Source organism: Sapajus apella, unplaced genomic scaffold (genome assembly GCF_009761245.1).
Source record: "Sapajus apella isolate SASKATOON/1434 unplaced genomic scaffold, GSC_monkey_1.0 scaffold40, whole genome shotgun sequence".
In the NCBI taxonomy this organism is placed as follows: Eukaryota; Metazoa; Chordata; class Mammalia; order Primates; family Cebidae; genus Sapajus; species Sapajus apella.
Genome location: NW_022436980.1, coordinates 873,546 through 886,576, shown reverse-complemented (window position 1 = coordinate 886,576; position 13,031 = coordinate 873,546). Strand labels below are relative to the sequence as shown.

Below are 13,031 nucleotides of genomic sequence, written 5' to 3'. Positions count from 1 at the left end.
CAGAACTGCCCATTTCCCTGAAAAAAAGGGAGCAGAAGACAGGGAGCCAAGTGATTTGGCTCGGTGGGTCCCACCCTCAAAAAGACCAACAAACTGAAACCCACTGGCTTGAGATTTTTGCAGCCAACACAGTAGTTTGAGCTCAACCTGGGACTTTTGAGCTTGGTGCAGGGAGGGGCATCCGCCATTACCAAGGCAGTCTGACATTACCAAGGCAGTTCTAACCTTGCCTGTATAAACAAAATCACAAGGAAGTTTATACAACAGCTGGGCGGAGCCCGTAGCAGCTTAGCAAGACCTCTGAAGGCAGACTGTGACTAGACTCCCTCCTTGCTGGGCAGGGCATCTCTGAAAAAAGGGGGCAGTCCAGGAGGGACTTATAAATAAACCCCCACCTTCCCCAGACAGAGCACCTAAGAAAAAGGGCAGTTGTGAGTTCCACTTCAGTAGACGTATACATCCCGCCTAGCAGCTCTGAAGGGAGAAATGGAGCTCCCAGCACAGCATTTGAGCTCTGATAAGGGACAGACTGTCTCTTCAAGAGGCTTCCTGACCCCTGTATATCCAGAGACACCTCATAAAGGAGAGCTCTGGCTGACATCTGGCGGGTATCCTTCTGGGATGAACCTACCAGAGGAAGGAAGAGGCAGCAATCCTTACTGTTCTGCAGCCCCCGTGGGTGATTCCCAGGCAAGCAGGGTCTGGAGTGGACATCCAGAAGTCCTGCACCAGAGGGGCCTGATTGTTAGAAGGAAAACTAAAAAACAGAAAGAAACAGCTTCAACATGAACAGAAAGGATGTCCACTCAGAGACCCCATCTGAAAGTCACCAACTTCAAAGACCAAAGGTAGATAAATCCAAGAAGACTGGAAGAAACCAGCACAAAAAGGCTGAAATCATGAAAAACCAGAAAGCCTCTTCTCTTCCAATGGATCGTAACTCCTCACCAGCAAGGGAACAAAATTGGATGGAGAATGAGTTTGACAAATTGACACAAGCAGGCTTCAGAAGGTGGGTAATAACAAACATCTCTGAGCTAAAGGAGCATGTTCTAATCCAATGCAAAGAAACTAAGAACCTTGAAAAAAGGTTAGAAAAAACACTAACTAGAATAACCAGCTTAGAGAAGAACATAAATGACTTGATGGAGCTGAAAAACATAGCACGAAAACTTCACAAAGCATACACAAGTTTCAATAGCCGAATAGATCAAGCAGAAGAAAGGTTATCAGAAATTGAAGATCAACTCAATAAAATAAAACAAGAAGGCAAGATTAGGGAAAAAAGAGTGAAAAGAAATGAACAAAGCCTCCAAGAAATATGGGATTATGTGAAAAGACCTAATCTATGTTTGATCAGTGTGCCTGAATGTGATGGGGAGAATGAAACCAAGCTGGAAAATACTCTTCAGGATATTATCCAGGAGAACTTCCCCACTAGTAAGGTAGGCCAACGTTCAAGCCCAGGAAATACAGAGAACACCACAAAGATATTCCTCAAGATGAGCAACCCCAAGGCATATAACCATCAGATTCACCAGGGTTGAAATGAAGGAAAAATGCTAATGGCAGCCAGAGAGAAAGGTTGGGTTACCAATAAAGGGAAGCCCATCAGATTCACAGCAGATCTCTCAGCAGAAACCCTAAAAGCCAGAAGAGAGCAGGAGCCGATATTCAACATTCTTAAAGAAAAGGACTTTCAACCCAGAATTTTATATTCAGCCAAACTAAGCTTCATAAGTGAAGAAGAAATAAAATCCTTTATGGACAAGCAATTGCTGAGAGATTTCTTCACCACCAGGCCTACCTTACAAGAGCTCCTGAAGGAAGCACTAAACATGGAAAGGAGCAACCAGTACCAGCCACTGCAAAAATGTACCAAATGATAAAGACCATCGACACAATGAAGAAACTGCATCAACTAACGGGCAAAACAACCAGCTAGTATCAAAATGGCAGGATCAAATTCACATATAACAATATTAACCTTAAATGTAAATGGGCTAAATGCCCCAATCAAAAGACAGAGACTGGCAAATTGGATAAAAAGTCAATACCCATCAGTGTGCTGTATTCAGGAGAACCATCTCACGTGCAAAGACACATATAGACTCAAAATAAAGGGATGGAGGAAGATTTATTAAGCAGATGGAGAGAGAGAGAAAAAAAAAAGCAGGGATTGCAATCCTAGTCTTTGATAAAATGGACTTTAAACCAACAAAGATCAAAAAAGACAAAGAAGGGCATTACATAATGGTAAACGGATCAATGCAACAAGAAAAGCTAACTATTCTAAATATATATGCACCCAATACAGGAGCACCCAGATACATAAAGCAAGTTCATAGAGACCTACAAAAGAGACTTAGACTCCCACACAATAATAGTGGGAGACTTTAACACTCCACTGTCAATATTAGATCAATGAGACAGAAAATTAGCAAGGATATCCAGGACTTGAACTCAGATCTGCACCAAGTGTATCTAATAGACATTTACAGAACTCTCCACCCCAAACCCACAGAATATACATTCTTCTCAGCACCACATCACACTTACTCTAAAATCCACCACATAATTGAAAGTAAATCACTCCCCAGCAAATGTAAAAGAATGGAAATCATAATAACCAGTCTCTCAGACCACAGTGCAATCAAATTAGAACTCAGGATTAAGAAACTCACTCGAAACCACACAACTACATGGAAACTGAACAACCTGCTCCTGAATGATTACTGGATAAATAATGAAATGAAGGCAGAGATAAAGATGTTCTTTGAAACCAATGAGAATGAAGACATAATGTACCAGAATCTCTGGGACACATTTAAAGCAATGTCTAGAAAGAAATTTATAGCAATAGATGACCACATGAGAAGTGAAGAAAGACCTATAATTGACATCCTATCATCACAATTAAATGAACTAGAAGAGCAAGATCAAACAAATTCAACAGCTAGCAGAAGACAAGAAATAACTAAGATCAGAGCAGAACTGAAGGAGATAGAGACATAAAAATCCTTCAAAAAAATCAATAAATCCAGGAGCTGGTTTTTTGAAAAAAATCAACAAAATAGATAGATTGCTAGCCCGACTAATAAAACAGAAAAGAGAGAAGAATCGAATAGCTGCAATAAAAAATGTTAAAGAGGATATCACCACCGATTCCACAGAAATACAAACCACCATCAGAGATTACTACAAACACCTCTATGCATATAAACCAGTAAATCCTGAAGAAATGGTTAAATTCCTGGACACTTACACCCTCCCAAGACTAAACCAGGAAGAGATTGAATCTCTGAATAGACCAATAACAAGGTCTGAAGTTGTGGGAGCAATTAATAGCCTACCAACCAAAAAAAGTCCAGGATCAGATGGGTTCCAAGCCCAATTCTACCAGACATACAAAGAGAAGCTGGTACCATTCCTTCTGAAACTATTCCAAACAATACAAAAAGAGGGAATCCTCCTTAACTCATTTTATGAGGCCAACATCATCCTGATATCAAAACCTAGCAGAGACACAACCAAAAACGAAAACTCCAGGCTAATATCCATTATGAACATTGATGCAAAAATCTTCAATAAAATACTGGCAAACTGAATCCAACAGCACATTAAAAAGCTTATCCATCATGATCAAGTCAGCTTCATCCCAGGGATGCCAAGGCTGGTTCAACACACACAAATCTATAAACATAATCCATCACATAAACAGAACCAAAGACTAAAACCACATGATTATCTCAATAGATGTAGAGAAGGCCTTTGACAAAATTCAACAGCCCTTCATGCTAAAAACTCTCAATAAACTATATATTGATGAAACGTATCTCAAAATAATAAAAGATATTTATGACAAACCCACAGCCAATATCATATGGAATGCACAAAAACTGGAAGCATTCATTCCCTTTGAAAACTGGCACTGGGCAAGGGTGCCCTCTCTCACCACTCCTATTCAACAAAGTATCGGAAGTTCTAGCCAGAGCAATCAGGCAAGAAAAAGACATAAAATGTATTCAATTAGGAAAAGAGGAAGTCAAATTGTCTCTATTTGCAGACAACATGATTGTATATTTAGAAGACCCCATCATATCAGCCCAATATCTCCTTAAGATGCTAAGCAACTTTAGCAAATTCTCGGGATACAAAATAAATGTGCAAAAATCACAAGCATTCTTATACACCAATAACAGACAGAGAGCCAAATCATGAGCAAACTCCCATTCACAATTGCTACAAAGAGAATAAAACACCTAGGAAGACAACTAACAAGGGATGTGAAGGACTTCTTCAAGGAGAACTACAAACCACTGCTAAAGGAAATGAGATGACACCAACAGATGGAAAAACATTCCATCCTCATGGTTAGGAAGAATCAATATAGTGAAAATGGCCATACTGCCCAAAGTAATTTATAGACGCAGTGCTATCCCCATCAAGCTACCATTAACCTTCTTCACAGAACTGGAAAAAATCACCTTAAACTTAATATGGAACCAAAAAAGAGCCTGCATAGCCAAGACAATCCTAAGCAAAAATAGCAAATCTGGAGGCATCACACTACCTGACTTCAAACTATACTACAAGGCTAAAGTAATCAAAACAGCATGGTACTGGTACCAAAACAGAGACATAGATCAATGGAACAGAACAGAGGCCTTGGAAGTAACACCACACACCTACAACTATCTGATTTTTGACAAACCTGACAAAAACAAGCAATGGGGAAAGGATTCCCTGTTTAACAAATGGTGTTGGGAAAACTGGCTAGCCATGTGCAGAAAGCTGAAACTAGACCCCTTCCTTACACCTTAAACAAAAATTAACTCCAGATGGATTAAAGATTTCAACATAAGAACAAACACCATGAAAACCCTAGAAGAAAACCCATACCATTCAGGACACAGGCATAGGCAAGGACTTCATGACTAAAACACCAAAAGCATTGGCAACAAAAGCCAAAATAGACAAATGGGATCTAATTAAATTTAAGAGCTTCTGCACAGCAAAAGAAACAATTATTAGAGTGAACCGGTAACCAACAGAATGGAAAAAAATTTTGCAAGCTATCCAGCTGACAAAGGGCTAACATCCAGAATCTACAAAGAACAAAAGGAAATTTACAAGAAAAAAACAAACGACCCCATCAAAAAGTGGATGAAGGATATGAACAGATCCTTTTCAAAAGAAGACAAGTATGCAGCCAATAGACATATGAAAAAATGCTCATCATCACTGGTCATTAGAGAAATGCAAATCAAAACGACATTGAGATACCATCTTATGCCAGTTAGAATGGTGATCATTAAAAAATCTGAAGACAACAGATGCTGGAGATGATGTGGAGAATAGGAACACTTTTATACTGTTGGTGGGAGTGTAAACTAGTTCATCCATTTTGGAAGACAGTGTGGCGATTTCTCAAGAAATAAAAATACCATTTGACCCAGCAATCCCATTATTGGATATATATCCAAAGGTTTATAAATTGTTCTGTTATAAAGACATGTGCACAAGTATGTTTATTGCAGCATCATTTACAATAGCAAAGACTTGGAACCAACCCAAATGCCCATCAATGATAGACTGGATAAAGAATATGTGGCACATATACACCATGGAATACTATGCAGCCATAAAAAAAGGATGAGTTCATGTTCTTTGCAGGGACACAGGTGAAGCTGGAAACCATCATTCTTGGTAAACTGACACAAGAACAGAAAGCCAAACACCTCATGTTCTCACTCATAAGTGGCTGTTGAACAATGAGAACACATGGACACAGGGAGGGGAACATCACAAACTGGAGCCTGTGGGGGTTTGGGGTTAGGTGAGGGATAGCAGGGGTAGGGGGGACTGGGGAGGGATAACATTAGGAGAAATATCTAAAGTAGGTGATGGGGGAGGATGCAGCAAACCGCCATTGCATGTGCATATCTATGTAACAATCCTGCATATTAAAATAAATAAAAACAAAAATAAACAAAAAAATGATAAAATATTAAATCACTTTGACCTAGCAATTTAACTTTTCTAATTCTATACTGACAGAGTAATCAGAAATTTTGATAAATTTGAATGTATAAAATATCACATACAAATTAAAATGTTTAAAGTATTCCAATTGATCATGGTTAAATAAACTATGTACATTCATATAAAAAATAAAGTCTTATCTGTGACTCCTTATGGAATGAAGTTCCATCAAATCCAATTTAAAAAGAAGGCTGCTCTACTGTCTGGATTTGACGGCGTGATGTCTCACAGGAAGTTCTCCGCTCCCAGACATGGGTCCCTTGGCTTCCTGCCTCGGAAGCGCAGCAGCAGGCATCGTGGGAAGGTGAAGAGCTTCCCCAAGGATGACCCTTCCAAGCCGGTCCACCTCACAGCCTTCCTGGGATACAAGGCTGGCATGACCCATATCGTGCGGGAGGTCGATAGGCCAGGATCCAAGGTGAACAAGAAGGAGGTGGTGGAGGCTGTGACCATTGTGGAGACGCCACCCATGGTGGTTGTGGGCATTGTGGGCTATGTGGAAACCCCACGAGGCCTCCGGACCTTCAAGACTGTCTTCGCTGAGCACATCAGCGATGAGTGCAAAAGGCATTTCTATAAGAACTGGCATAAATCTAAGAAGAAGGCCTTCACCAAGTACTGCAAGAAATGGCAGGATGAGGATGGCAAGAAGCAGCTGGAGAAGGACTTCAGCAGCATGAAGAAATACTGCCAAGTCATCCGCGTCATTGCCCACACCCAGATGCGCCTGCTTCCTCTGCGCCAGAAAAAGGCCCACCTGATGGAGATCCAGGTGAATGGAGGCACCGTGTCCGAGAAGCTGGACTGGGCCCGTGAGAGGCTGGAGCAGCAGGTACCTGTGAACCAAGTGTTTGGGCAGGACGAGATGATTGACGTCATCGGGGTGACCAAGGGCAAAGGCTACAAAGGGGTCACCAGTCGTTGGCACACCAAGAAGCTGCCCCGCAAGACCCACCGAGGCCTGCGCAAGGTGGCCTGTATTGGGGCGTGGCATCCTGCCCGTGTGGCCTTCTCTGTGGCACGTGCTGGGCAGAAAGGATACCATCACCGCACTGAGATCAACAAGAAGATCTATAAGATCGGCCAGGGCTACCTTATCAAGGACGGCAAGCTGATCAAGAACAATGCTTCTACTGACTATGACCTGTCTGACAAGAGCATCAACCCTCTGGGTGGCTTTGTCCACTATGGAGAAGTGACCAATGACTTTGTCATGCTGAAAGGCTGTGTGGTGGGAACCAAGAAGCGGGTGCTCACCCTCCGCAAGTCCTTGCTGGTGCAGACCAAGCGGCGGGCTCTGGAGAAGATTGACCTTAAGTTCATTGACACCACCTCCAAGTTTGGCCATGGCCGCTTCCAGACCATGGAGGAGAAGAAAGCATTCATGGGACCACTCAAGAAAGACCGAATTGCAAAGGAAGAAGGAGCTTAATGCCATGAACAGATTTTGCAGCTGGTGGGGTCTCAATAAAAGTTATTTTCCACTGAAAAAAAAATAAATAAAAAAAAAATAAAAATAAAAATAAAAAGAAGGCTATACGGCAAATAATTTATTCTTGATGTACTGTATGTAAATAATCAGGCCAAGTATAATAAGATTAAAGTTTATTTTGCAAACAAATCATTTTATCATGATTGGCTTTTTATAAAAATGAGGACTGGAGAGAGAAAAGGTGTGTTTCAAAAATTATGATACACTGTTATTTTAATATTAATATATTTTAGTCTAATCAGTTATTTTTAATTTTTTGTCTGCATATTAGACTAATCCTGCTTATTCCTGTGAACCAACTCGTGATCTCTGGCTGCAGGTCACAAGAAACAAAATGGATGGGTAATGTAAAAATCTGAATCAATATTCTAATTCTGGGCACACATTGGAATTTGCTTCAACCTCATGTACCCAAGTCTTAGTAGGCATGACTATAGCCATCAGTTACCTGAGTGTGTAGGCAGCCTCAGGATTTTTTTTGGAGCTGTCCTCACTCCATTATTTTAACATTCTTCTAATTCTAACAATCTGGTTTGTCTCCTCTAGCCTTCAGGCCACTAAGCTCCAAATGAACCTCAGTGAGGGATAATGTCCTCTCAATATTCAAGGCTCACCCTTCTACAGGACCCCTAGACTGCCCATCAGTGAGACACAACACAGGCAAAATCCTGCTCCTGTCTTCCTTGGACCTGGCTGGATACCATTTTCCCCAATTCGTGGAGACAGCCTGCTGCCCTGACAACTAGCACGAGGCCAAGACTCAGAGACCCACTACCACCACCCCCTCTGTCAACAGGAAGCAGTTATAGAAGACTCACCTTCATCCATTTTCTCCAAAGAACTGGGGTCTTGGACTCTTGAGGGGGGAAATGCTACAGTGGGTAGCTAGTCAGACATGAGCAGAGCAGGAGAGTACTCCCCCACATACCCAACTAGGAATGTCAGGCAACTATCAGGTGAGGATCAGATGGTTATTAACTTTCTGTCTAAAATAGTAACTGGTTGCAGCCAGTGCCAGAGAAAGGCAGTCTTCCTATAGATAGAAAAACCCAGAAACTGGAGATCAGCAGTGTCCTGATAAGATCTCAGGAGTTGGGTGGGTGAGCTCAAGCATGCCATAATGGAGTGTAACTGGTATATAACCTTCCTCTAGGAATGCTAGATTGGTAAGGGAAGTGTGTTACAAGTTAGTGTGCATACAACTCTAGTAAACACATTGTGCATGTTCCTTTCCCAAGTGCCAGCAGGGCATTGCATGTGTGGGCAGCTCACCCCAAGAGAAGAATTAAGGGAGAAGGAAGACAAAACCCCAGAAGTATGGCAACATATGAAATCCCAAGTCAAAGGTCAAACCATGCACCATGCAAAACAAGTGTGCACTGTCTTGCAAGTTGTCCACTTGGCCCGCTTCCAAATGTACTTCTTTCCTTTCATTTCAGTTGTAAAGCTTTTTAATATACTTTTACTTTTCTAAGATGTTCCTCAGTCTCTACTTCTGCCTTATGCCCCTTAGGTGAATTCTTTCTTCTGAGGAGGCAAAAACTGAGGCAGACCCATACAGATTTACTGCCAGTAACTCAGATACCTGCCATTGGTAATAAAATGATTAATAGAAATTCATAGAAATGATATCATAGAAATGATTCATAAGAAATGAAACAGGAAATGATAGACACTGGTCCCACCTTGGCACATATTCCAATTGACATATTGCCTCTCAATACCACATCTCTGAGAGGGTGAAAATTAATTGCCTAAGTGGATTTTTTTTTTAACACAGAAGAAGACTGTATGTGCCTGAATCCTTACAAAACTCTGCAAAGGGCTTTCAAGCTTAAGTAGCTTTTTCCTCTGGTACCTTTTGATTGATGGATAATTTTCTCACATTCTAACGGACGTCTCAGCCATTTCTGCCACCTGTAGCATAAAATCTTCTGCACATAACATTTTTACTAATATAATATGGTAATGAATCAATAGAAATTTTACTGCACTCTGCTTTAAAGAAAAGACATCTCAAGGAAACAAGGTCAGCTCTTCCAGGGATGCTGTCTGGAAGCACTCAGAATGTCAGTGTCTGACATGCTGTCATAGGCTTCCTACAGCAGCCTCTAACAGAATTCTGCTGTCCCAAACCCCTGGTAATAGAATTGTTTACCTTTACACCAAGAAGGATGGGAAAGCACCAAAATCTGCATGTGGTTTGTGCCCAGGCCAACTTTGAGGGTTTCGTGCTATGAGACCTAAAGTTCTTATAAGACTGGCCAAAAACATGTCAGCAGGGCCTAAGGTGGTCCCATGTGTGCCAAATGTGCCCATGACAAGTTGAAAGATGCTTTCCTTATCAAGAAAGAGAAAATTGTTGTGAAGATGTTGAAGGCACAAGCAGAGTAAGAAAGCTAAATTTAAAAATGAAGTTATAAAAAAAATCAAAAGGCAACAAAGACAAGAGGGTCAAAATGAGGCAACTGAGTGAAAAAGAAAAACGGGGGGCTGAGCATGGGGGTTCATGCCTGTAATCCCAGCACTTGGGAGGCTGAGGTAGGAGGATCATTTGAACCCAGGAGTTTGAGACCAGTCTGGGAAACATAGGGCAACCCCATCTCTACAAAAAGAAAATTACCTGGGTGTGGTGATCCACAGATACTCAGGAAGCTGAGGTGGGAGGATAGCTTGAGCCTGGGAGATCGAGGATGCAGCGAGCTATGGTCATGCCACTGCACTCCAGTCTGGGCAACAGAGTGAAATCCTGTCTCTAAAAAACTAAAACTAAAAATCAACTGGCAGTACAGGTTCAACTCCCCCATATCTATTATTGGAACCATATATGTAATTACTGATCTTCAGAATGATACATGGGAACTACATTACCATCAGTCTTAAAAAATTGTTTAAGTTTAAAATTTACTAAATGTCTTTTATGAGCCCAGATCTCCTCTAAGTTTTATAGGGAATGAATAAACATGATACATGGTACCTGTCCTCAAGCAGCTTACAGTATAATGGAAACAACACGGAAAATTATTTAAATCATATTAAATGCTAAGCTGAGGGCATTCAATGGAGAGAAGTTCAGATAAGTCTGTATGATAATATTTCAGTGTTTCTAACTGGTCAACTAGCTTGGATGAGTGTATCCTGGTAGATGACCCAGTGGGTGACTGTGAACACATCTCTCTTCCAAGCTTTCTCTTAATATGGCTTGAAATTGTGTTTTATTTTCAGCATCTACATTATAAACTACTTCTAAAACTGTTTCACAATAATGATTCTCAGTTTTTTTTAATATCCTGCATTTGGGCCGTTCACTTTCTGAACCTATAAACAAAACTTATATTTATCCCTATTTAATTATTTCGGTTGTTTGAGGCTCATTGATCCAATTCATTAAAATAATTTAGGCCCTGGTCATATCATTCAATTTACTGGCTTTCCCTCCAAACTTTAGTTACCTGATTCAACTTGGATATATCTTTTTTATATATATATATAACTAAAGAACATTTATTTATTTTTACCAAGACTTTATCTTGAGGACATGGCTAAACTGCATTTCCACCCCCACCCCATCTTGAAGAAGAGTTAGTATAGTGAATGTTATAAAGTAGATATGAACAGCTAACAGTTGTACTGACAAAGTACAATTTTCATCTAAATCATCATAAAAATGTTTAAGTGAAAAAAAAGAAAAAAAGAGGGGGCAATGGGGGTTTCTGACTGAACAAATCCTCACATTTCATCTAATACAGTCAACTTGGCTAAAGTATAACAAAGTGGAAACAGGATTACTATAATACAAAACTTCCACTATAGCACGCTGTACACACCTGTGTTCCAAGCCCACCCCTCATCCCCCGTAATGCTTCCAACACAATTATTTCCCAGCCTGTTGGGCCTGCTGATGAAGGAACACATAGATCTTCTCTTTAATCCAGTCTTTGTTATGAGGCTGGTATGTCTGGGTATCAGCCCGGTAAACCAGGCAGCTGATGTCTGCCAGATCATCGATGAAATCAAACAACTGACTGATGTCATATGTGATAGAAGGACTGTTGGGATTCATTCTTTTCAGATGTTCTTCATACATTTTACAAACGCCTTCCATGTATTCATTCACAGATTCGTAGCCTGCATAAGTTCTGCATTCTGGCCTCTTGGTAGGCTGTGCCAGCAAAATAGTGTGAGACATGGCACCAAACTCTCTTCACTGCAGCCACTGCAGACACTGCCACCACTACACGAGCTTCGGATATATCTTAATTATAAGGAATTTTAGTGCACTGTGAAGTTTTTGAAACATTGTCATATATATTATCTCATTTTATGATCTAAGTCTCTGGGCAGTGATTACTCCCTTTCTTGCAGGTGGGGCCACTGAAAGCGCAAGGCAGTGAGGTAACTTACTAGCAAGTGCAGAGCTAGGACAAGAATTCATGTCTTCAGATTAGTGCCTTGGTACCCTTTCTTTCTTTAAAATACTATATATATTTATATGTATTTCTTCTTTGAAACAGAGTCTTGCTCTGTGTTCAGGCTAGAGTGCAGTGGCACAATCAGAGCTCACTGCAGCCTTGCCTTCTGGGCTCAAGAAATCCTCTCATCTCAGCCTCCTGAGTAGCTGAGATCATAGGGGTGCACTGCCATGCCTGGCTAATTTTTAAATTTTTTTGTAGAGACAGGGTCTCCCTATGTTGCCCAAGCTGGCCTCAATCTCCTGGACCCAAGTGATCCTCCTGCCTTGTCCTCAAAGTGCTGGGATTACAGGCATGACCACCATGTCCAGCCAAAATATTATATTTTTTCAAAGGAATATTTTTGTTTATTTTTAATTTTAAAGATCACATGTTAAACATGTTAACATTGTATAAACTAAGGTGCTATAGATAGTGAACATCCCCTTTGGTCCTTCTTCCAACCCCACATCCCTCTCCAAATGTACTCACCTAAATCAATTTGGAGTGTATTCTTCAAGACCTTTCCCCATATACTTCTTCATTTCTGGAAATAGTTCATTCTGTGGGATATTGTATTCGTTTGTCTAAACTTGCCTTTTTCACTTTATAAGATATTTTAGAGCTCTTTCCATGTACCCATTTGCATATATTATTTATCTTTTTGTCTGATGTACAATGTTCGATTACAGGGATGTATATAATTTAACTTTTCCCTGTTGATAGACATTAACAATGTTTGCAGTTTTGGCCAGGCTTGGTGGCTCATGCCTGTAATCCTAGCACTTTGGGAGGCCGAGGCGGGCAAATCACCTGAGGTCGGAAATTGAAGACAAGCGTGGCCAACATGGTGGAACCCTGTCTCTACTAAAGCTACAAAAAATTAGCTGGGCATGGTGGCACGTGCCTGTAATCCCAGCTACTTGGGAGGCTGAGGCAGGAGAATCGCTCGAACCCAGGAGGCAGAGGTTGCAGTGAGCTGAGATTGCACCATTACACTCCAGCCTGGGCAACAAGAGCAAGACTCCATCTCAAAAAAAAAA

General features: G+C 40.9%; 1 long non-coding RNA gene and 2 pseudogenes across 6 annotated transcripts in view; 1 reads left to right on the top strand and 2 right to left on the bottom strand.

The window, feature by feature from the left end:
• Positions 1-13,031, bottom strand: part of LOC116565399 — an 88,409-nt gene that overhangs the window by 26,188 nt on the left and 49,190 nt on the right. The window lies entirely within an intron of this gene.
• LOC116565395 lies at positions 6,233-7,541 on the top strand (annotated as a pseudogene). Its single transcript, XR_004275417.1, has one exon. The product of XR_004275417.1 is annotated as a 60S ribosomal protein L3 pseudogene (transcript).
• On the bottom strand, positions 11,026-11,799 carry LOC116565398 (annotated as a pseudogene). Its single transcript, XR_004275418.1, has one exon. The product of XR_004275418.1 is annotated as an enhancer of rudimentary homolog pseudogene (transcript).